Below are 25426 nucleotides of genomic sequence, written 5' to 3'. Positions count from 1 at the left end.
TAATTTTGTCTGCTGGTGACATAACTCCCTATATATCACATTAAGATTTTCAACATTAACATTTTGATCAATATTTAAAGGTAAATTTAACACTAAATGATTATGTCTCACACCGTAGGATGGTTCTAACAAATGTTTTCTCAAAAATGGATCCAAAACATTGAATGACAGGACATTTCATTATGAATAAACAGTTTAAAAACATTGACCCATTAGAAACAATGACCATTAGTGTGTTTAATCTCAAAGGTTAAAGTTCATATCTGGAGAGCTTGGCACACCTGGTCACCTGCCAACAGGTGACCAGGTGTGCCAAGGTGTAACAGGTCACCTGCTTAGCACGCCCACTACCACAGGGCAACCTCCACCCTTCTTTTTCTCCCTTCCCTTCTCCATTTTTCTACGTTTCGTATATTTTAGCGATTTCTGGACACAATTGAATGGAGGCGATACTCTTCACATAGATGGATACTAAACTTCACTTCCCTGTATCTAAAGTGTATTTCTGTTTTGTGTAAACAGTGTCACACCACGAGAGACACACAACAAAATTGAGCATAAAGTTGGGGATTTGAAAAATGCCCCTAACTGCTCATCGGGTGCTGCTATATGAAAGATATGTCAGTTACTAGGATGGTAAAAATGCATTTCAATGACTCAGTACTTGTACTCTGTTCAATGACAATAAGCTGAATCAAAAATAATTTCCCCTTCAAAATAGTGTCACATGGACTACAATTTCCAACACTCTCCTAATGCACTACAGCCGATCAACAATGTGCATTTTGCAGACACCGAGCACACCGCTGTTTAGTTATTAGACTGGACTTACTGTTTATAAAATGATTTATAATCAACATTCCACCAGTAAAAAGCCATGAAGTCGTTTGTATAAACTTCTGCTGCGGATCCCCTGCAATTCTCTTCATGACCACGAGGTGGCGGAACAACCTAAATGACCCACATGACTTGAACGCACCATTTTTATTGAAACGACGATTTTAGCTCAATAATACAAAGAGTAAAAAATAAAGATGTAATATTCATCCATCCAGACTCCAAATAAGTCTTTGTATCTTTACAGTTGCATGGTTATCAAAAATGTTTTGTTTTATCTTTGTCAATTTTACTGACTTTATATACTGATCAAAACTAAAAACACAATTATATTATGGGGTGGTTGTGAAAATGTCGCCTGCTGGATATGAAACTTTCCTAATAGTATGAGAAGGTTAGATTTAAGAAAAACTATATTATTATTAATATCAGCAAACTTTGAAATCATTTCATTCCATGGATATATGTAACATCTTCTTACTGGAGGTGGTGGTTTAGAGTAATTATAATTACATCCCATCATCAATTTTAGACCTCCCAACTTCTTCCAGATATGATGAGCTTTAAAGTTCCCCAACCATGACATGAAGTGACGTGGAGCAGGAAATAAAATTAGGAATATAGAGAAGATGTCTCCTCATGACCAGGGCCCTTTCTTGCTATATGTGGACTATGCATTTGCATAGGGCCCCTGAGGCCACCAGCGGCCCCCAAGCTGCAATTTTAGCCTTATCTTTATTATAATTATTATTTTTTTTATTAAAATGAACGGTCTCTCTTGGAAGCCAAGCACCCTCTTATTCTGTGCAATGGCCTCATTTATTTTATTTATTGTTTTTTGGGGGAAAGGGATATTTTTATGTTCAGTATTTATCAGTGGTGATGTTTGCCTTAATTCTGATTCCTTAACAAATGTGTTTCTATCATTTAAAATAAACATTTGAAGGAAAATGCAGCATCCGTCTCATTTATGCATATTTGCAAGATGTTATAATGCAGATTGGGTAAATCCTGTAATTTTTTCAGAGTTTCTTGATGTAGGGGAGCCCCAGTGTTTCAGATTTATCATAATTTTCTGTAGGTTTAAATTGCTGGGGTCAACTTGAGATGTTTGATTTGAATTTGAGAGAAAGAAAAATGTTAAGAGTTTTTCACGGATGTAGCCTCTTTTCCTCTTAAAGTGCACCAGATACATGCATTAAAACTTTAAATGCACGCCCCCGGACCACCTGACAGGCTTTGAAATCCCCCCACCATAATAGGGGCGCCCCAAACATCATTTTTAATAAGGCCCCCAAAAGCCTAGAAATGGCTTCATTGACCAACCGGGCATGAAAACTGTGACAGAGTAAAGCGCAGGAAACAGGCACAGACGGAAGTGACGGTTAGACAATCTAGTCATTTTTCAAAATTGGCACCTTGCAGACTCCGATAGTCAATAAAACGGATATTAAAAAAATAAAAATAAAAATAAAAGTATTCTTCCACCTTCCAAAAGAATCAACCACCAACCTGTCCCCAACCACCGGTCCACGGACCGGCCCCTATGCAAAACAACATTTTGCATAGGGGCCCCAAAACCTAGAAACCGCCCTACTCATGACTGAAGTTCATTTAGGGGAAGAAAACAATATGTTGATTATTTACCTTATTCACTGACTATTAAATGGCATTCAACAATATATCAACATCATTGTCATCATTGTCACTCAAAAATGCTTTATTTACAGAATTCAACTCCTGAAAAAATACTAAGTACTCACATATTAGAACCTTTTTGATGATCATCCCTAGCAGCTGTGTCTGTTGGAAATGGGTGATGAAAAAATGTATGTATTTGGTAAGAATGAATGATGGTAGAAATGAAGCAAAGCAGAAGCAAAAGAAGTGGAGTGTCCCTGTTGGAATGACAGAGACACGGCACTAAACACTAAGAAAACACTTGGTTTTGGAAGCACACACCCTGAGTTTCCAAATGAGCTGTTGAGAAGCTCTATTAAAGCTGGAAGGAGATGCACTCGGTCAAGCTCATGTCTCACTTTCCTATCCTGTCTCACACAACAGGTGTGTGTTTGCCTACAAGTTGATTTGCATCAGTAGCACAGTTCCCCAAGGTATAAGATGCTCTGGTCAGGAGGGCAGGAGATCAATTCTTGCACAAGCCGCCCCAAAAGATACATCAGGATGCTGTCACCAATAGCTATGGTAGCCATGGTGGGCTTTCTGACTCAAGGTGAGAATTTGGGGAACCACTTCATTTTATTATTCTTATTTTTGATTTCTCATGCACCCCATTGATTTCCACTCCACTTTATTGTATGTCCTTAACTTCAACCTCTCTTTCCCCTTTTATTCTACATGAGTAGTACAGGCTGTACAACATATGTTCAGTTTATTGTCAAACCTTTTTTTTTATTTCAGGGTCGACTGCCGATCGATTTCTGACTCAACCTGACACATTCAAGACTGTTAGTCTTGGAGGGACTGTGTCCATCAGCGCCACAGGGAGTTCAGATATTGGTGGTGATCTCAGCTGGTATTTACAGAAACCTGGACAGGCTCCCAAACTTCTCATATATAGAGTATCAACCCTAAACTCAGGGACTCCATCTCGATTCAGTGGCAGTAGCTCTGGCTCTAGCTACACCCTAACCATCACTGGTTTCCAGAGAGATGATGTGGGAGATTATTACTGTCTGGGCTACCATGGTAGTGGTGTGTTCACACAGTGATTTAGAGCCGTACAAAAACCTCCTGCAGCTTGGCTGCGTTGAAAAAGGCCACTGCAGGTGCAGAGGGTGGAGGAAGACACTGTGCTGTGGATCACTGCTCTGTTGAACACACCACCTCTGTCCTGTCACACAAGCAGCACTGAACATGTTCTAAATAGTTCAAAGTGAAACATAAGAGTCGAGAGATGAACTCAAACATGACTTTGCTTCGGCAAAATGATTATGTTCTTCTTCTCCTCCAATGAAACAAATCTGATCCATATTTAAATATCATTACACAGTGAAACAAGGTGGACTTGAATTCAATGAAAAATATTACATGAGCAACATAAATCCTATAAACAAGCCAAGCACAGTTCAAGGACTAAATATGAACAGCTGTGTTCAAAGGGGCTAATGTTATATAGGAATCTGCTGAAAGGACATTTCTTTAACATTTTACAATTATAAATCATTTGATATTGTGAACGCAAAGATAAAAAGGCATTTAGTGTTTTAAAACGCTCATATTCTCAATATCCTTAGTCGCAATGTTAAATCAAGGGCTGGATGTTCAGGGCCAGTGACGTCCATATGAGCGTGAATTTCATGGTTGCAATGAAGTAAGAAATGTTCTTCAAGAGTCGTCATGAAAGTTAACAGGTAAAAATCAGGTCCCCCAAATATATTGTCACTTACAGATAAAAAGGAATTCAAATTCTAATGGAAAAAACACTGTTGAGAAATCAAACTCTCACTCTAGAATGTATGACATGTATTTATTTGATGCAGAGTATCATGAATGTCTTCGACAAAAGGTTCTAGATGGTTGAAGTTGAGACGCAGCAAACAGACATTGACAAAGAGCAAAGTTCAGAAAATCTTTAACAAGCGAGTAGCATTTTCTATCTGAAATCTATCTCAACACCTACGCAGAACACTGTTTAGGGTCCAGGGTTTGAGTGACGGGCGTCTGACCATCCAGGGCGGCCCGACAGCCCACTGAGCCCGCCCCCCTCCACTGGTCCGCAGGGAGGGTCAGGGCGCTGGTCCAGCTGTAGTGGCCGTCCTTCCCCAGGACCTTAGGGCTGTCTGACACCCCTGCGGTCCTGCCCTGGCCCCCCACCTCCCAGCCCAGGCTCCAGGTTGGGGGGAGGCCCCCGCTGGCCACACACACCAGTGTAGCACTGCCCTGCTCCAGCTCCACACTGGAGGGGGGGAGGACGCTCAGGGTGGGCGGCACCACACCCACTGGAGGAGAGAGAGCAGAGAAGTGGGGATCAGAGTGCAAAAGTAAAATGGAAGAAATAGTGAGAAAGGGAACTTCAAATTAAATATTAAAAAATTATTAAATAATATATTCATTCAGTCAACAATTGAGATATCCCTGAGGTAAATGTGGGAAAGGTATGAATGAGGAGGTTGAGGGGATGATACAAGTGATGATCCATTTTCTGGACCATCCCCATCTCTCTGACTCCCTTTTACCATATTACAACTACTGAGCTGTGACATAATATCCTGGATTATATTGTTAATTTAATCATTTTGGCGTCATTTGCTTTGATTTTGTACATGCATCCATGGACAGAAACTAATCAGCAACCACATACAGAGATAATTCTAATTCCCCCTCTCTCCTTGAATTAGTACAACAAAGAGCTTTTTACGATCCCACTGAGGGAGGATGGCAGGAATTTTCCACTTCTTCAAGGAAAACCATCTGCATAGCTATACATCTGGATTAGAAGGTTCCTGCCTCTGCACAGGCCATCTCAATTCATCTGCACCTAGTTAAGGATTTATTGGAATAACTAAAGTAACCTGATGGAATCTCTAATACATTTAAGGTTACTTAAAGTGAGTGACGGAGTAAGGTCAGAGAGGGTTGAGACATACAAATAGTCTTCAACAGTCACTTCAAAGAGCAGTGAAGAATGAATATGAATATAATGCTCAGAATGATAACGGTGATTATAGCAGCAATCAACCAGTGTCAATAAAAGTAAAATTTTTAAAAACTTTTTGGAGGATTATTTTTACTTGCACACTTGGTTGCAAAGTTTGTGAAATCAGATGAATCTAAAGTAAAAGTAATAATAAAAAGTAATGTAACGGTTGTTATCAACCAAGATCAATAGATATTACATTCAGCACTAGATTTCCTTTTACACTGTGTTTTCAACTTCTCTCAAGGAAACAAACAATAAAGTGTAAACCAAGAAAAAAAAAGTACATTTTATATTATTCAACTTAATTTCATGTAAAGGTAGTTTTTGAATCAGAAGGAATAAATATCTTGTACTTACAGTCAAGGACGACTTTGGTGCCTCCTCCAAAAGTGAACCACAGTGATACAAAGTCATTCAGTGGCCGTACAAAAACCTCCCACACACACAAAGACACATCCAAGTAACACAGAAACTGTCCCACTGAGTCACAACAAGACCCAGGAAGTTATTCAGATTTTTATTCGTTGGATCAAATTTTGTTCAGCCGTAATAAAATACCTTTGGAGGCTAATTAATACAAAATTGGTCCATTTTGATGGAAAGTTTATCAGCACATTGAAAAACTCCTGTTTCCCCCCAGAAATGCTTCCATTTTCTTTGCCTTTTAAAGTATTGTTTAAAAACATATGTATCATGTATTAAATTAGTTATTTTAAACTTTAGTCATTTTGGTCATTTTGCAATTCACTAAAGTTTCTCATTAAAAAGTACTTCATACAAACCATACAAGCCATGAAGTATAACCTGTGTGAAGTTTATAGATCCAAGTGTCTTATCAAAGTATTTTGGTATTCCAAACAGTGTGTTGATGAATACTAAGACAAGACTTTATTTCTCCCTGATGAACCTAAAGCTCCGTCTGCTGAGCGCCAACAGATCATTTGCATCGAGAAGAGCTTTGCATGTGTCAACTGTCGCTCTACAGCCCCGATACCATGGCAACCATGCATCACAGCACCATCTTTCTCTGAACACTGTTCTGCGGTTGTTCAAGTGGACTCGTCAAAACAAATTCTGTGTCCCGTCACCTCTGTAGTTTCTTCCTTTTCTTAGATAGTTTTTTCCTATCCCTAGCAGCTGTGTCTGTTTGAAATGGGTGATGAAATAATGTATGTATTTGGTCAGAATGAATGATGGTAGAAATGAAGCAAAGCAGAAGCAAAAGAAGTGGAGTGTCCCTGTTGGAATGACAGAGACACGGCACTAAACACTAAGAAAACACTTGGTTTTGGAAGCACACACCCTGAGTTTCCAAATGAGCTGTTGAGAAGCTCTATTAAAGCTGGAAGGAGATGCACTCGGTCAAGCTCATGTCTCACTTTCCTATCCTGTCTCACACAACAGGTGTGTGTTTGCCTACAAGTTGATTTGCATCAGTAGCACAGTTCCCCAAGGTATAAGATGCTCTGGTCAGGAGGGCAGGAGATCAATTCTTGCACAAGCCGCCCCAAAAGATACATCAGGATGCTGTCACCAATAGCTCTGTTAGCCATGGTGGGCTTTCTGACTCAAGGTGAGAATTTGGGGAACCACTTCATTTTATTATTCTTATTTTTGATTTCTCATGCACCCCATTGATTTCCACTCCACTTTATTGTATGTCCTTAACTTCAACCTCTCTTTCCCCTTTTATTCTACATGAGTAGTACAGGCTGTACAACATATGTTCAGTTTATTGTCGAACCTTTTTTTTGATTTCAGGGTCGACTGCCGATCGATTTCTGACTCAACCTGACACATTCAAGACTGTTAGTCTTGGAGGGACTGTGTCCATCAGCGCCACAGGGAGCTCAGATATTGGTGATGATCTCAGCTGGTATTTACAGAAACCTGGACAGGCTCCCAAACTTCTCATATATTATTCATCAACCCTAAACTCAGGGACTCCATCTCGATTCAGTGGCAGTAGATCTGGCTCTAGCTACACCCTAACCATCACTGGTTTCCAGAGAGAGGATGTGGGAGCTTATTACTGTCTGGGCGACCATGGTGGTGTGTTCACACAGTGATTTAGAGCCGTACAAAAACCTCCTGCAGCTTGGCTGCGTTGACAAAGGCCCACTGCAGGTGCAGAGGGTGGAGGAAGACACTGTGCTGTGGATCACTGCTCTGTTGAACACACCACCTCTGTCCTGTCACACAAGCAGCACTGAACATGTTCTAAATAGTTCAAAGTGAAACATAAGAGTCGAGAGATGAACTCAAACATGACTTTGCTTCGGCAAAATGATTATGTTCTTCTTCTCCTCCAATGAAACAAATCTGATCCATATTTAAATATCATTACACAGTGAAACAAGGTGGACTTGAATTCAATGACAAATATTTCATGAGCAACATAAATCCTATAAACGCCAACGACTCTGCTTCAGTGTGGAAAGGGCTGAAGCAGCTCATCAACTACAAACCCAAATCTTCCCACACCCTGAACGACTTTCAGATAAACTGAATGAGTTGAGTTGATTTGAAAGACACCAGCGTCCCCCAAGGCTGCGTCTTCTCCCCGCTGCTCTTCTTGCTGTACACCAACGGCTGCACCTCCAGACACCAACCTGTCAAGCTCCTGAAGTTTGCAGACGACTCCGCCCTCATCGCAATCATCTCTGAGGGTGGGGAGTCTGCCTACAGATGGGAGGTTGACCACCTGGCTTCCCGGTGCAGCAGCAACAACCTGGAGCTCAACGCTCTGAAGACAGTTGAAATAGAGGCCTTCAGGAGAAGCCCCGCCCTGCCTCCCGCCCTCACCATGTGGAGTCCTTCCGTTTCCTGGGCACCACAGTTGCTCAGGACCTCAAGTGGGAGCTAAACATCGGCTCCTGCGGCAGTTGAAGAAATTCAAGCTGCCACAGACAGTGATGGTGCACTATGACATCACTGAGGCCGTCCTCACCTCCTCCATCACACTGTCTCTCTCACACACACGCCCCGCCCCACCTTTCACTCACACACAACTTGTACAATAATATAGGAGCAACTCTTGTTGTACACTGTACATACTGTGTGATAGTTAGCACGTAGTGATAATACATATTTATAATTTATTCCATTTAACAATAATTTATCCTGTGCACAGCATCGCTTTTTGTATATTTTAAATATGTATTATTTCTGTTTTGTATCTCTTTTTCTGCTATTTGTTTACATTTGACAATTTTATTTTAATTAGAAAAAAAACATTTTACTTCACCTTTTTTTTTATTACATTTTATCTCATTATGATTCTCTATTTTTTTCCGCTAATGGTCTGAAGTAAAATGCAACACATTCCTTGTGTATGTAAATGTGCCTGACAAAAAAAACTGATTCTGATGAGATAAGAGACATGTACAGATCTATCCACACAAAGTTAACATGAAGTAACACTGGGCTAACTAGTGACTAGATCCCAATATGGCAGGTGGCAGTTAGTCTACAGTAAGTTCAAGTTACAGTATTACAGCATTATTTATAAAAGTGGTGTACAACAGCAACATCTCATGGGGCTCAATTTCACCTTTATTTACTTTTTTACTCATTTATTTACTTTATTTACTAAATAACTACCGATATATTAACTGACTTTTCTATTTAAAAGTCAGTAAATTGTCTCAATTTAGCAGTGAACCAGGGTTTGCTGTTTTGGGATTTGACTTTGGGTTCTGGATGGAACGCAAACGTCCTCACACAAGCTGATGTCGGACATTAGTGTGTCAGTGAGCTCGTCCGAGTCTGTGGTTGCCAGTTCAAAGACTCTCCGGCCAGCACAGTCAACGTCTGTGGCTCAGCCTTGGCCTCACTGGTTCACTTCTTCACCGTGTTGATCGCAGGCTCAGCAGATTTCAGTCTCTGCCTGTAGGTTGAGAGAAGGTGAACTAGTCCCAGAGCTGCACGGGTGACAGCCTGATATGCATCCTTTATTACTGTCCAACACTGGTCGAGTGCGTTCCATTTGATGTGTTGTCTGTTGGTATCCCCCAAAACAACAAGTGCGTGGTTAACCTTCAAGCATAAATACTTACAAAAAAAACAATTATTCAAGTACAAATGGAAAAAAGACTGCATTTATGTGACGCTTTTCTAGTCTTGTGACCACTCAAAGAGCTTTACAGCGCATCCCTCACATCACCCAATCATACATCGATGGCAGTGGCAACCGTGGAAGGCACACTTCAGCCCAATCGAGAGCAGTTCGGGGTTCGGTGTCTTGCTCAAGGACACTTGGACGTGCTGCCAGGAGGAGCCGGGGATCAAACCCAAAACCCTCTGATTACTGGACGACCAGCTCTACCATCGCCCCTGTACAAGACAAATACAGTATAACAGTCATCGATGTTCTAAAACTGCCACATGGTGTGACAAATCATGTATTCTTTGAAAAATGCAAAAAAAACATTTTTAATTCAGAAAACTCACATTAAACTAAGATGTTATCCAAAGAAACCAAGGCTTTGATTAAGCAACTTTAGCAGAGTACTGTTAAGGATACGGTCGGGCTAACCCAAATGCAGGACACAACATGGTTTTAGGACTTGGTGCAAGGATTAATGTTGAACAGGCAAAGGATCAGGGTCCAGGGACAGACAGGGAATCAGGATCAGGAGCAGGCAGGGAATCAGGGTCGTAGCAAAACACCCATCAGGCAGACGTCAGGGGAGCTGGAACCCCGCCCAAGCAAACTGGGCAGGTAGGTGGAGTCCTTCTGGAGGGCAAAAAGGGGGCTGGGCCCGGGAGCCGGACCGCTCGGGGGGTTGACCCGAGCTCGGGGCAGACGAGCGGGGCTGCTCCGGTGGATGACCCTGTAGACGGGGCCACTGAGGAGGGCAGCTGAGCGGCCGAGCGCTGGCAGGGGCGACCCCTGGCTCAGGACCAGGCGTGGACCGAGCCTTGGTAGAAGTGGAAGGCAGCTCAGGAAAGGGAACGGACGTCAGGAGAGGCGGTCGACGGCTCGGGAACTGGAACAGCACGAGCCTCAGCAGGATCTGCCAACGACTCAGGAAGGTGCTGAGCCTCAGCAGGGGAGGCTGAAATGACAGGCTTTGGAGAAATGGGAAGCAGAGCAGGCATATAACTTCCACCTGTTGAACGCCAACATCTGGGAAAATTCAGGATCCTGCTTCCAGGAGATAGCGAGGAGCTCAAGGAAAGCTGGCTCTTCGCATTCAGACACCTCCTTTATAACTCTAGAGTCATGCCAGGTGAAAGGCAAGCAGAGCAGCGGAGACTGGGGCACTGGGGTTCTGGGCCGAGGAGAACGGGGAGCTAGGCCAAGGGTCGGCTCCAGGCTCACAAACACGCAACTAATTGACGGGAGTGCAGACGGGGGGCGAGCAGTACAGGTCGCCTAAAGGGAACATTTAGGCCGGGAAGCATGTTTGTGACTAGCAGGCCTACAGCTAGCAGGCGATTCTCCAGGAAGGGCCAGGGGATTGGGGATCGGCCGGGAATCAGGATTGTCGACAGGACCGAGAGTTCAAGAGACGCAGAGAGACGCAACAGTCTGACAGAGTGAATGGGCAACCGGTTAAATAGAATTGGAGTGACGAGGAAGGGGAAGACAGGTGGTGAGAATGCTGACTGGTGACAGGTGTGCAGTGGCAGGGACGTGACACCAGAGACAGACAGAGAGAGCTAGAGAGGGACAGAGGGACAGAGAGACAGATAAACAAAAACACAAAAACATTGACCCATAAGAAACAATGACCATCAGTGTGTTTAATCTCAAAGGTTAAAGTTCATATCTGGAGAGCTTGGCACACCTGTGAGATGGTTCTGGTTCCGTAATTGAGCACAATATTTGATCACTGCTGCAGAAGATACATTCTGGATTCTTTGGCCAGATGAAGGCGTTCTTGTCACAAACTTGCACCACACAGTTGATCTCCACCTCCTCACCACATGTTTTCATGATAGCTGTCAACAGAAAAACAGTGCACCATCATCCAAATATGTTCCATATACAATACTGTGTACTGTGCTGGGCATCGCCACTCTGTCCTTCTCATGTTGACCAAATGGAAAGGAGGTTGTTAGAAAGGCTGAGATAGTAAACGCGATGACATCACACTGCATTAGAACTTCCTGAGGGGAAGGGCCTTAGAATGCACACACAAAAAAACAGGGTAAGTGTCAAAATCTCAGTCAAAAAACAAATCAGGCAAATATAATGTTCTTGGTACTGTAATTTCCGAACTATAAGCCGCTACTTTTTTCCCACGCTTTGAACCTTGCGGCTTAAACAATGACGCGGCAAATTTATGGATTTTTCCCGCTTTCACGGGCTTCATGCCGCCAAAAAACTGAGCAAAAAACACATTATGTGACGGTGCTCAGTTTTTTTGGCGGCATGAAGCTTTCATTAGACCAATGAAATTGCCAAACGGGTGAAGGTGAAACAATGTAACTGTTTAGATTAAATGGAGCGCGCTCAAACTTCCCATCATTTACGGTCGTCATTTCGTCACCCTCATCATGGCAAAGACACAAAGAAATGCATATGATGCAGCTTTCAAGTTGAAGGCGATCGATCTGGCTGTTGGAAAAGGAAATAGAGCTGCTGCACGGGAGCTTGGCCTGAATGAGTCGATGATAAGACATTGGAAACAGCAGCGTGAGGAACTGACTCGGTGCAAAACGACAACAAAAGCTTTCAGAGGGAAGAAAAGCAGATGGCCCCAACTAGAAAATGAGCTGGAAGACTGGGCCGACACACAGAGAGCAGACGGCCGAGGTGTTTCAACTGTGCAGATCCGACTGAAAGCCAAAACAATCGCCACCGCAATGAAGTTTGAGGATTTTAGAGGTGGACCATCATGGTGTCTCAGATCTATGAGACGTAAAGGCCTGTCCATCAGGGAACGGACGAGTCTGTGTCAGCAGCTCCCCCCCGACTACGGGGAAAAAGTTTCAAACTTCAGCAAATTCACTGATGCAAAGATAGCGGAGCATTCCATCGGCCCGCACGACATCATAAATCATATGGATGAGGTTCCTCTGACGTTTGACCTGCCTCTCACTCGGACTGTCAACAGGAAAGGCGAATCATCCGTCACGCTGAAAACAACTGGGCACGAAAAAACGCACTTCACCTGTGTTCTGAGCTGCACGGCATCGGGAGAAAAGCTTCCAGCGATGGTGATTTTTAAACGCACGACGATGCCAGAAGAAAAATTCCCGAGAGAAATTGTTGTGAAAGTCAACAACAAAGGATGGATGACGGAAAGCCTAATGCATGAATGGCATACGGATTCCTTCACAGGAACAAGGCATTGCTTGTTTTGGAGCCCACATGAGGGCCCACATAACAGATTCTGTGAAAGAAGCCCTCAAGAGGACAAACTCAATTCCAGCTGTGATTCCTGGGGGCACAGCAAAGTATTTGCGGCCACTCGACATCAGTGTAAATCGTGCATTTAAGGTGGCGCTCCATGTTCAGCGGGAGGCTTGGATGACAAGTGGGGAGAAATCCTTCACTAGAACGGGCCGCATGCGAAGAGAAACTTATGGTCAAGTCTGCAAGTGGGTCCTGACAGCGTGGAACATTGTCAAAAAATCCACTATCATCAACGGGTTTGGAAAGGCTGGACTGCTGCGTGTTGAAGAGGGCAGCATGAGCTCAGCGGGGAATTTGCCTCCGGATGAAAGTGACGAGAGCGACAATGAAAACGATCCAACGTCGGATGAAGCAGTTCTGAGGCTATTCAACTCTGACACCGAAGGAGATGACTTCAGTGGTTTCGGTGCGCAGAGGAGGAGGAAGATAGTGACCAATGACTTTCTTGGTAGGCTACTGTTTACCGCTAATTTCTTATTTTTGTTACAAGCCGTGTTTCGTTAAAGCCTGTGTAAAGTTCATTTGTTTCAATGTACCGGTAGGCACCTGCGGCTTATAGACATGTGCGGCTTATTTATGTTTAAAATATATATTTTTTTTTTATTTAGTGGGTGCGGCTTATATTCAGGTGCGCTTAATAGTCCAGAAATTACGGTAGTTATTTTGAAATGCAATAAACATACTATGGTGTGAGTGATGTATCGTACGGTGTTACATGTAAAACACAGTCACACCATGTGAGGTTTCATGCAGGTCACCTCCTGAGCACGCCCACTGCCACAGGGCAACCTCCACCTTTCTTTTTCTCCCTTCCCTTCTCCATTTTTCTACGTTTCGTATATTTTAGCGATTTCTCAACGCATTTGAATGGAGGCGATACTCTTCACATAGATAGATACTTAACTTCACATTCCCTGTATCTAAAGTATTTCTGTTTTGTGTAAACAGTGTCCCACCACGAGACACACACAACAAAATTCACCATAAAGTTGGAGCTCTGAAAATGTTTATTTAATGAAAGAATTAAAAATCAGAACGTACCTCTTGACCCTTGAATGTGTTTCAGAGATGTCATCTGGTCTTCCTGGTTGATCAAACAAGTGGTGTTGGGGCAGTGGATCAGGAGGTAGAGCAGGTCGACTAGTTATCAGAAGATAGCCGGTTCGATCCCCAGCTCCTCCTGGTAGTGTGCTGATGTGTGACACTTGAACCCCTAACTGCTCCCTGGGTGCTGCAATATGACAGCCACTGCTCCGAGATTTTTACCATCCTTGTCAGTGACAAGGATGGTAAAAATGCATTTCAATGCCTCAGTACTTGTACTCTGTTCAATGACAATTAGCTGAATCAAAAATAATTTCCCTTTCAAAACCGACAAAATAGTGTCACATGGACTACTATTTCCAACACACTCTCCTAATGAAAATGTCAACCAGAAAAGTGTAGGTCTGTCTTTTATTCGGAGGAATAGTTTAGCAGTCACCGAGCACACCGCTGTTTAGTTATAAGACTGGACTTAGTGTTTATAAAATGATTTATAATCAACATTCCATCAGTAAAAAGCCATGAAGTCGTTTGTATAAACTTTTGCTGCGGATCCCCTGCAATTCTCTTCATGACCACGAGGTGGCAAAACAACCTAAATGACCCACATGACTTGAACGCACCATTTTAATTGAAACAACGATTTTAGCTCAATAATACAAAGAGTAAAAAATAAAGATGTAATATTCATCCATCCAGACTCCAAATAAGTCTTTGAATCTTTACAGTTGCATGGTTATCAAACATGTTTTGTTTTTTCTCTGTCAATTTTACTGACTTTATATACTGATCAATTCTATTATGGGATGGTTGTGAAAATGTCGCCTGATGTAAATGAAACTTTCCTAATAGTATGAGAAGGTTAACCATCAAAGTCATAGTTATTATTACATTCAAACTGTGTTATTATGTCTTTATCACAATTTACCACAGAGTGACCAGATTTGTTCTTGAACAACGTCTGTATTTGGTTCCATAACATATAAGATTTTAGAACAAGTGTATTATTATTACTATCAGCAAACTTTGAAATCATTTCATTCCATGGATATATGTAACATCTTCTTACTGGAGGTGCTGGTTTAGAGACATTATAATTACATCCCATCATCAATTTTAGACCTCCCAACTTCTTTAAATATGATGAGCTTTAAAGTTCCCCAACCATGACTTGAAGTGACGTGGAGCAGGAAATAAAATGAGGAATATAGAGAGGATGTCTCCTCATGACCAGGGCCCTTTCTTGCTATATGCTGAGTATGCATTTGCATAGGGCCCCTGAGGCCACCAGCGGCCCCCAAGCTGCAATTTTAGCATTATCTCTATAATAGTTATTATTTTTTCATTAAAATGAACGGTCTCTCTTGGAAGCCAAGCACCCTCTTATTCTGTGTAATGGCCTCATTTATTTTATTTATTGTTTTTTGTGGGAAAGGGACATTTTTATGTTTAGTATTTATCAGTGGTGATGTTTGCCTTAATTCTTATACCTTAACAAATGTGTTTCTATCATTTAAAATAAACATTTGAAGGAAAATGCAGCATCCGTCTCATTTATGCATATTTGCAAGATGTTATAATGCAGATTGGGTAAATCCTGTAAGTTTTCCAGAGTTTCTTGATGAAGGGGAGCCCCAGTGTTTCCCATTTATCATCATGTTCCGTAGGTTTAAATTGCTGGGGTCAACTTGAGATGTTTGATTTGAATTTGAGAGAAATAAATATGTTAAGAGTTTTTCACGGATCCAGCCTCTTTTCCTCTTAAAGTGCACCAGATCCATGCATTTAAACTTTAAATGCACGCCCCCGGACCAACAAGGGTTTGGAATCCCCAACACTATAGTTTCACAAATTATTGACCCACAAACAACATTTTGCATAAGGCCCCCAAAAACCTAGAAATGGCCCTTCTCAGTTCTGACTGTAGTTCATTTTGGTGAAGAAAACAATATGTTGATTATTTACCTTATTCACTGATTATTAAATGGCATTCAACAATATATCAGTCTTCATTGTCACCAAAAAATGCTTTATTTACAGAATTCAACACCTGAAAAAATACTAAGTACTCACATATTAGAACCTTTTTGACGATCATCCCTAGCAGCTGTGTCTGTTGGAAATGGGTGATGAAAAAAATGTATGTATTTGGTCAGAATGAATGATGGTAGAAATGAAGCAAAGCAGAAGCAAAATAAGTGGAGTGTCCCTGTTGGAATGACAGAGACACGGCACTAAACACTAAGAAAACACTTGGTTTTGGAAGCACACACCCTGAGTTTCCAAATGAGCTGTTGAGAAGCTCTATTAAAGCTGGAAGGAGATGCACTCGGTCAAGCTCATGTCTCACTTTCCTATCCTGTCTCACACAACAGGTGTGTGTTTGCCTACAAGTTGATTTGCATCAGTAGCACAGTTCCCCAAGGTATAAGATGCTCTGGTCAGGAGGGCAGGAGATCAATTCTTGCACAAGCCGCCCCAAAAGATACATCAGGATGCTGTCACCAATAGCTCTGTTAGCCATGGTGGGCTTTCTGACTCAAGGTGAGAATTTGGGGAACCACTTCATTTTATTATTCTTATTTTTGATTTCTCATGCACCCCCACTCCACTTTATTGTATGTCCTTAACTTCAACCTCTCTTTCCCCTTTTATTCTACATGAGTAGTACAAGCTGTACAACATATGTTCAGTTTATTGTTGAACCTTTTTTTTGATTTCAGGGTCGACTGCCGATCGATTTCTGACTCAACCTGACACATTCAAGACTGTTAGTCTTGGAGGGACTGTGTCCATCAGCGCCACAGGGAGTTCAAATATTGGTTCTTATCTCAGCTGGTATTTACAGAAACCTGGACAGGCTCCAAAACTTCTCATATATGATGCAACAACCCGATTCTCAGGGACTCCATCTCGATTCAGTGGCAGTAGATCTGGCTCTAGCTACACCCTAACCATCACTGGTTTCCAGAGAGAGGATGTGGGAGATTATTACTGTCTGGGCTTCCATGGTGATTATACGTTCACACAGTGATTTAGAGCCGTACAAAAACCTCCTGCAGCTTGGCTGCGTTGAAAAAGGCCACTGCAGGTGCAGAGGGTGGAGGAAGACACTGTGCTGTGGATCACTGCTCTGTTGAACACACCACCTCTGTCCTGTCACACAAGCAGCACTGAACATGTTCGAAATAGTTCAAAGCGAAACATAAGAGTCGAGAGATGAACTCAAACATGACTTTGCTTCGGCAAAATGATTATGTTCTTCTTCTCCTCCAATGAAACAAATATGATCCATATTTAAATATCATTACACAGTGAAACAAGGTGAACTTGAATTCGATGACATATTACATGAGCAACATAAATCCTATAAACGCCAACGACTCTGCTTCAGTGTGGAAAGGGCTGAAGCAGCTCATCGACTACAAACCCAAATCTTCCCACACCCTGAACGACTTTCAGATAAACTGAATGAGTTTATCTGTTGATTTGAAAGACACCAGCGTCCCCCAAGGCTGCGTCTTCTCCCCGCTGCTCTTCTCGCTGTACACCAACGGCTGCGCCTCCAGACACCAACCTGTCAAGCTCCTGAAGTTTGCAGACGACACCGCCCTCATCGCAATCATCGCTGAGGGTGAGGAGTCTGCCTACAGATGGGAGGTTGACCACCTGGCTTCCCGGTGCAGCAGGAACAACCTGGAGCTCAACGCTCTGAAGACAGTTGAAATAGAGGCCTTCAGGAGAAGCCCCGCCCTGCCTCCCGCCCTCACCATGTGGAGTCCTTCCGTTTCCTGGGCACCACAGTTGCTCAGGACCTCAAGTGGGAGCTAAACATCGGCTCCTGCTGCAGTTGAAGAAATTCAAGCTGCCACAGACAGTGATGGTGCACTATGACATCACTGAGGCTGTCCTCACCTCCTCCATCACACTGACTGTCTCTCACACACACACACACACACACACACACACACACACACACACACACACACACACACACACACACACACACACACACACACACACACACACACACACACACACACACACACACACACACACACACACACACACACACACACACACACACACACACACACACACACACACACACACACACACACACACACACACACACACACACACACACACACACACACACACACACACACACACACACACACACCTTGTACATTAACAGATGAGCAATTCTTGTTTTACACTGTACATACTGTGTGATAGTTAGCACATAGTGATAATACATATTTATAATTTATTCCATTTAACAACAATTTATCCTGTGCAAAGCATCGCTTTTTGTATATTTTAAATATCTATTATTTCTGTTTTGTATCTCTTTTTCTGCTATTTGTTTACATTTGACAATTTTATTTTAATTAGAAAAAAATCATTTTTACTTCACCTTTTTTTATTACATTTTATCTCATTATGATTCTCTATTTTTTTCTGCTGATGGTCTGAAGTAAAATGCAACACATTCCTTGTATACGTAAAAGTGCCTGACAAATAAAACTGATTCTGATGAGATAAGAAATAACACACATGTACAGATTTATCCACACAAAGTTAACATGAAGTAACACTGGGTTAACTAGTGACTAGATCCCAGTATGGCAGGTGGCAGTTAGTCTACAGTAAGTACAAGTTACAGTATTACAGCATTACTTATAAAAGTGGTGTACAGCAGCAACATCTCATGGGGCTCAATTTCACCTTTAATGGTTCTAACAAATGTTTTCTCAAAAATTTATCCAAAACGTTGAATGACAGGACATTTCATTAATCTCAAAGGTTAAAGTTCATATCTGGAGAGCTTGGCACACCTGTGAGATGGTTCTGGTTCCGTAATTGAGCACAATATTTGATCACTGCTGTAGAAGATACATTCTGGATTCTTTGGCCAGATGAAGGCGTTCTTGTCACAAACTTGCACCACACAGTTGATCTCCACCTCCTCACCACATGTTTTCATGATAGCTGTCAACAGAAAAACAGTGCACCATCATCCAAATATGTTCCATATACAATACTGTGTACTTTGCTGGGCATCGCCACTCTGTCCTTCTCAGGTTGAACAAATGGAAAGGAGGTTGTTAGAAAGGCTGAGATGGTAAACGTGATGACATCACACTGCATTAGAACTTCCTGAGGGGAAGGCCTTAGAATGCACACACACAAAAAAAACAGGATCGGTGTCAAAATCTCAGTCAAAAAATAAATCAGACAAATATAATGTTGTTGGTAGTTATTTTGAAATGCAATAAACATACTATGGCGTGAGTGATGTATCGTACGGTGTGACATGTGAAACACAGTCACACCATGTGAGGTTTCATGCAGGTCACCTCCTGAGCACGCCCACTGCCACAGGGCAACCTCCACCCTTCTTTTTCTCCCTCCCCTTCTCCATTTTTCTACGTTTTGTATATTTTAGCGATTCCTCGACACAATTGAATGGAGGCGATACTCTTCACATAGATGGATACTAAATTTCACATTCCCTGGATCTAAAGAGTATTTCTGTTTTGTGTAAACAGTGTCACACCACGAGACACACACAACAAAATTGAGCATAATGTTGGAGCTCTGAAAAATGCCCCTAACTGCTCCCTGGGTGCTGCTATATGAAAGCCACTGCTCCGAGATATGTCAGTTACTAGGATGGTAAAAATGCATTTCAATGCCTCAGTACTTGTATTCTGTTCAATGACAATAAGCTGAATCAAAAATAATTTCCCATTCAAAATAGTGTCATGTGGACTACAATTTCTAACACTCTCCTAATGCAGATTAACAATGTGGACAATTTGTATGACACAGTTGAAATGAAAATGAGCAGAAAATGTCAACCACACAAGTATAGGAAGGTAGGTCCTTCTTTTATTCGGAGGAATAGTTTAGCAGTCACCGAGCACACCGCTGTTTAGTTATAAGACTCGACTTAGTGTTTATAAAATGATTTATAATCAACATTCCACCAGTAAAAAGCCATGAAGTCGTTTTTATAAACTTTTGCTGCGGATCCCCTGCAATTCTCTTCATGACCACGAGGTGGCGGAACAACCTAAATGACCCACATGACTTGAACGCACCATTTTTATTGAAACGACGATTTTAGCTCAATAATGCAAAGAGTAAAAAATAAAGATGTAATATTCATCCATCCAGACTCCAAATAAGTCTTTGTATCTTTACAGTTGCATGGTTATCAAACATGTTTTGTTTTTTCCTCTGTCAATTTTACTGACGTTATATACTGATCAAAACTCAAAACACAATTATATTATGGGGTGGTTGAAAATGTCGCCTGATGGATATGAAACTTTCCTAATAGTATGAGAAGGTTAGATTTTAGAAAAACTATATTATTATTAATATCAGCAAACTTTGAAATCATTTCATTCAATGGATACATGTAACATCTTCTTACTGGAGGTCCACGGACCGGTGGTTGGGGACAGCTGCCTTAGAGGGTTTGGAATCCCCCCACCATAGTTTTACATAATCGGGGCCCCAAACAACATTTTGCATAGGGCCCCCAAAAACCTAGAAACGGCCCTGCTCATGACTGAAGTTCATTTAGGGGAAGAAAACAATATGTAGATTTTTTTACCTTATTCACTGATTATTAAATGGGATTCAACAATATATCAGTCATCACTGTCACCAAGAAATACTTTATTTACAGAATTCAACTCCTGAACATATACTTAGTACTCACATATTAGAACCTTTTTCATGATCATCCCTAGCAGCTGTGTCTGTTGGAAATGGGTGAAGAAAAAATGTATGTATTTGGTCAGAATGAATGATGGTAGAAATGAAGCAAAGCAGAAGCAAAAGAAGTGGAGTGTCCCTGTTGGAATGACAGAGACACGACACTAAACACTAAGAAAACACTTGGTTTTGGAAGCACACACCCTGAGTTTCCAAATGAGCTGTTGAGAAGCTCTATTAAAGCTGGAAGGAGATGCACTCGGTCAAGCTCATGTCTCACTTTCCTATCCTGTCTCACACAACAGGTGTGTGTTTGCCTACAAGTTGATTTGCATCAGTAGCACAGTTCCCCAAGGTATAAGATGCTCTGGTCAGGAGGGCAGGAGATCAATTCTTGCACAAGCCGCCTCAAAAGATACATCAGGATGCTGTCACCAATAGCTCTGTTAGCCATGGTGGGCTTTCTGGCTCAAGGTGAGAATTTGGGGAACCACTTCATTTTATTATTCTTATTTTTGATTTCTCATGCACCCCATTGATTTCCACTCAACTTTATTGTATGTCCTTAACTTCAACCTCTCTTTCCCCTTTTATTCTACATGAGTAGTACAGGCTGTACAACATATGTTCAGTTTATTGTCAAACCTTTTTTTTTATTTCAGGGTCGACTGCCGATCGATTTCTGACTCAACCTGACACATTCAAGACTGTTAGTCTTGGAGGGACTGTGTCCATCAGCGCCACAGGGAGTTCAGATATTGGTGGTACTCTCAGCTGGTATTTACAGAAACCTGGACAGGCTCCCAAACTTCTTATATATTCTGTATCAAGGCGATTCTCAGGGACTCCATCTCGATTCAGTGGCAGTAGATCTGGCTCTAGCTACACCCTAACCATCACTGGTTTCCAGAGAGAGGATGTGGGAGATTATTACTGTCTGGGCTACCATGGTAGTGGTGTGTTCACACAGTGATTTAGAGCCGTACAAAAACCTCCTGCAGCTTGGCTGCGTTGAAAAAGGCCCACTGCAGGTGCAGAGGGTGGAGGAAGACACTGTGCTGTGGATCACTGCTCTGTTGAACACACCACCTCTGTCCTGTCACACAAGCAGCACTGAACATGTTCTAAATAGTTCAAAGCGAAACATAAGAGTCGAGAGATGAACTCAAACACGACTTTGTTTCGGCAAAATGATTATGTTCTTCTTCTCCTCCAATGAAACAAATCTGATCCATATTTAAATATCATTACACAGTGAAACAAGGTGGACTTGAATTCAATGACATATTACATGAGCAATATAAATCCTATAAACAAGCCAAGCACATTTCAAGAACTAAATATAAACAGCTGTGTTCAAAGGGGCTAATGTTATATAGGAATCTGCTGAAAGGACATTTCTTTAACATTTTACAATTATAAATAATTTGATATTGTGACGCAAAGATAAAAAGGCATTTAGTGTTTTAAAACGCTCATATTCTCAATATCCTTAGTCGCAATGTTAAATCATGGGCTGGATGTTCAGGGCCAGTGACGTCCATATGAGCGTGAATTTCATGGTTGCGATGAAGTAAGAAATGTTCTTCAAGAGTCGTAATGAAAGTTAACAGGTTCAAATAAGGTCCCACAAATGTATTGTCAAATCCAGATAAAAAGGAATTCAAATTCTAATGGAAAAAACACTGTTGAGAAATCAAACTCTCACTCTAGAATGTATGACATGTATTTATTTGATGCAGAGTATCATGAATGTCTTCTACAAAAGGTTCTACATGGTTGAGGTTGAGACGGAGCAAACAGACATTGACAAAGAGCAAAGTTCAGAAAATCTTTAACAAGCGAGTAGCATTTTCTATCTGAAATCTATCTCAACACCTACGCAGAACACTGTTTAGGGTCCAGGGTTTGAGTGACGGGCGTCTGACCATCCAGGGCGGCCCGACAGCCCACTGAGCTCGCCCCCCTCCACTGGTCCGCAGGGAGGGTCAGGGTGCTGGTCCAGCTGTAGTGGCCGTCCTTCCCCAGGACCTTAGGGCTGTCTGACACCCCTGCGGTCCTGCCCTGGCCCCCCACCTCCCAGCCCAGGCTCCAGGTTGGGGGGAGGCCCCCGCTGGCCACACACACCAGTGTAGCACTGCCCTGCTCCAGCTCCACACTGGAGGGGGGGAGGACGCTCAGGGTGGGCGGCACCACACCCACTGGAGGAGAGAGAGCAGAGAAGTGGGGATCAGAGTGCAAAAGTAAAATGGAAGAAATAGTGAGAAAGGGAACTTCAAATTAAATATTAAAAAACTATTTAATTATATATTCATTCAGTCAACAATTAAGATATCCCTGAGATAAATGTGGGAAAGGTATGAATGAGGAGGTTGAGGGGATGATACAAGTGATGATCCATTTTTTGGACCATCCCCATCTCTCTGACTCCCTTTTACCATATTACTACTACTGAGCTGTGAAAAACATGACATAATATCCTGGATTATATTGTTAATTTAATCATTTTGGCATCATTTGCTTTGATTTTGTACATGCATCCATGGACAGAAACTAATCAGCAACCACATACAGAGATAATTCTAATTCCCCCTCTCTCCTTGAATTAGTCACAACAAAGAGCTTTTTACGATCCCACTGAGGGAGGATGGCAGGAATTTTCCACTTCTTCAAGGAAAACCATCTGCATAGCTTTACATCTGGATTAGAAGGTTCCTGCCTCTGCACAGGCCATCTCAAATCATCTGCACCTAGTTAACGATTTATTGGAATAACTAAAGTAACCTGATGGAATCTCTAATACATTTAAGGTTACTTCAAGTGAGTGACGGAGTAAGGTCAGAGAGGGTTGAGACATACAAATAGTCTTCAACAGTCACTTCAAAGAGCAGTGAAGAATGAATATGAATATAATGCTCAGAATGATAACGGTGATTATAGCAGCAATCAACCAGTGTCAATAAAAGTAAAATTTTTAAAAACTTTTTGGAGGATTATTTTTACTTGCACACTTGGTTGCAAAGTTTGTGAAATCAGATGAATCTAAAGTAAAAGTAATAATAAAAAGTAATGTAACGGTTGTTATCAACCAAGATCAATAGATATTACATTCAGCACTAGATTTCCTTTTACACTGTGTTTTCAACTTCTCTCAAGGAAACAAACAATAAAGTGTAAACCAAGAAAAAAAAAGTACATTTTATATTATTCAACTTAATTTCATGTAAAGGTAGTTTTTGAATCAGAAGGAATAAATATCTTGTACTTACAGTCAAGGACGACTTTGGTGCCTCCTCCAAAAGTCCACCACAGTGATACAAAGTCATTCAGTGGCCGTACAAAAACCTCCCACACACACAAAGACACATCCAAGTAACACAGAAACTGTCCCACTGAGTCACAACAAGACCCAGGAAGTTATTCAGATTTTTATTCGTTGGATCAAATTTTGTTCAGCCGTAATAAAATACCTTTGGAGGCTAATTAATACAAAATTGGTCCATTTTGATGGAAAGTTTATCAGCACATTGCAAACCCTGTTTCCCCCCAGAAATGCTTCCATTTTCTTTGCCTTTTAAAGTATTGTTTAAATACATATGTATCATGTATAAAATTAGTTATTTTAAACTTTAGTCATTTTGGTCATTTTGCAATTCACTAAAGTTACTCATTAAAAAGTACTTCATACAAACCATACAAGCCATGAAGTATAACCTGTGTGAAGTTTATAGATCCAAGTGTCTTATCAAAGTATTTTGGTATTCCAAACAGTGTGTTGATGAATACTAAGACAAGACTTTAATTCTCCCTGATGAACCTAAAGCTCCGTCTGCTGAGCGCCAACAGATCATTTGCATCGAGAAGAGCTTTGCATGTGTCAACTGTCGCTCTACAGCCCCGATACCATGGCAACCATGCATCACAGCACCATCTTTCTCTGAACACTGTTCTGCGGTTGTTCAAGTGGACTCGTCAAAACAAATTCTGTGTCCCGTCACCTCTGTAGTTTCTTCCTTTTCACCACTGACAGTTGCTTTGATTCCACCTTGGGCTCGCTCCTCTCAAAGAGCCTCTGATGAGCCCAGATGTGCTGCAGCTGTTGGTGGTGATTGGTCGGCAGGTGAGTGTTGTTGGGCGGCTCCAGCCTCCCACCATGTGCTTTCAGGCTGTCCACAACACTGGTGCTGAAAGACAGGTGGCCTCTGTCCACCATGCTGGAGTGATAGTGAGGCTGCCTGCCCTCCTGCTGGGCTGATGCTGTGCTGGTTTTCGGGGCTCTGCTGTCACAATATATATATTACATTACATTACGTGATGTCATTTAGCAGACGCTTCTGTCCCAAGCGACTTATAATAAGTACATTTGTCACAGTATCAAATCAACTGTTTGTCACAGTCAGCGAAACATTATCTATAAACAACAGTACAAGTAGAATTAGACTATTTTGTGATGAAAGTATGTTGGACAGTTGTGGAAACACAAGAAACCAAGAATGAATCTAGCAACACTACAGACTGTGGAGGCCTAGCAGCCCCAAACTTCAGATACTATTGACATCGACATTGAACAAACAGAATGTCAGGATTTATCAATATCTGATGTCCCATTTCTTACTGAGTCAATAAAGAAACAATGATTTTAAAAACCCATTCATCACAACGACTCTGTCAGCCTGGTGGAGATTCAACAAACTCAACTGCGTCACAGCATTCCAATCTCCCCATCTGTATGTCTCCTCGGTGACCTCTCCTCAGTTGAGCCACCACTTAAACAGCAC

Source organism: Zeus faber (assembly GCF_960531495.2).
Source record: "Zeus faber genome assembly, chromosome: 13".
NCBI lineage: Eukaryota > Metazoa > Chordata > Actinopteri > Zeiformes > Zeidae > Zeus > Zeus faber.
This window is presented reverse-complemented; position numbering follows the sequence as displayed.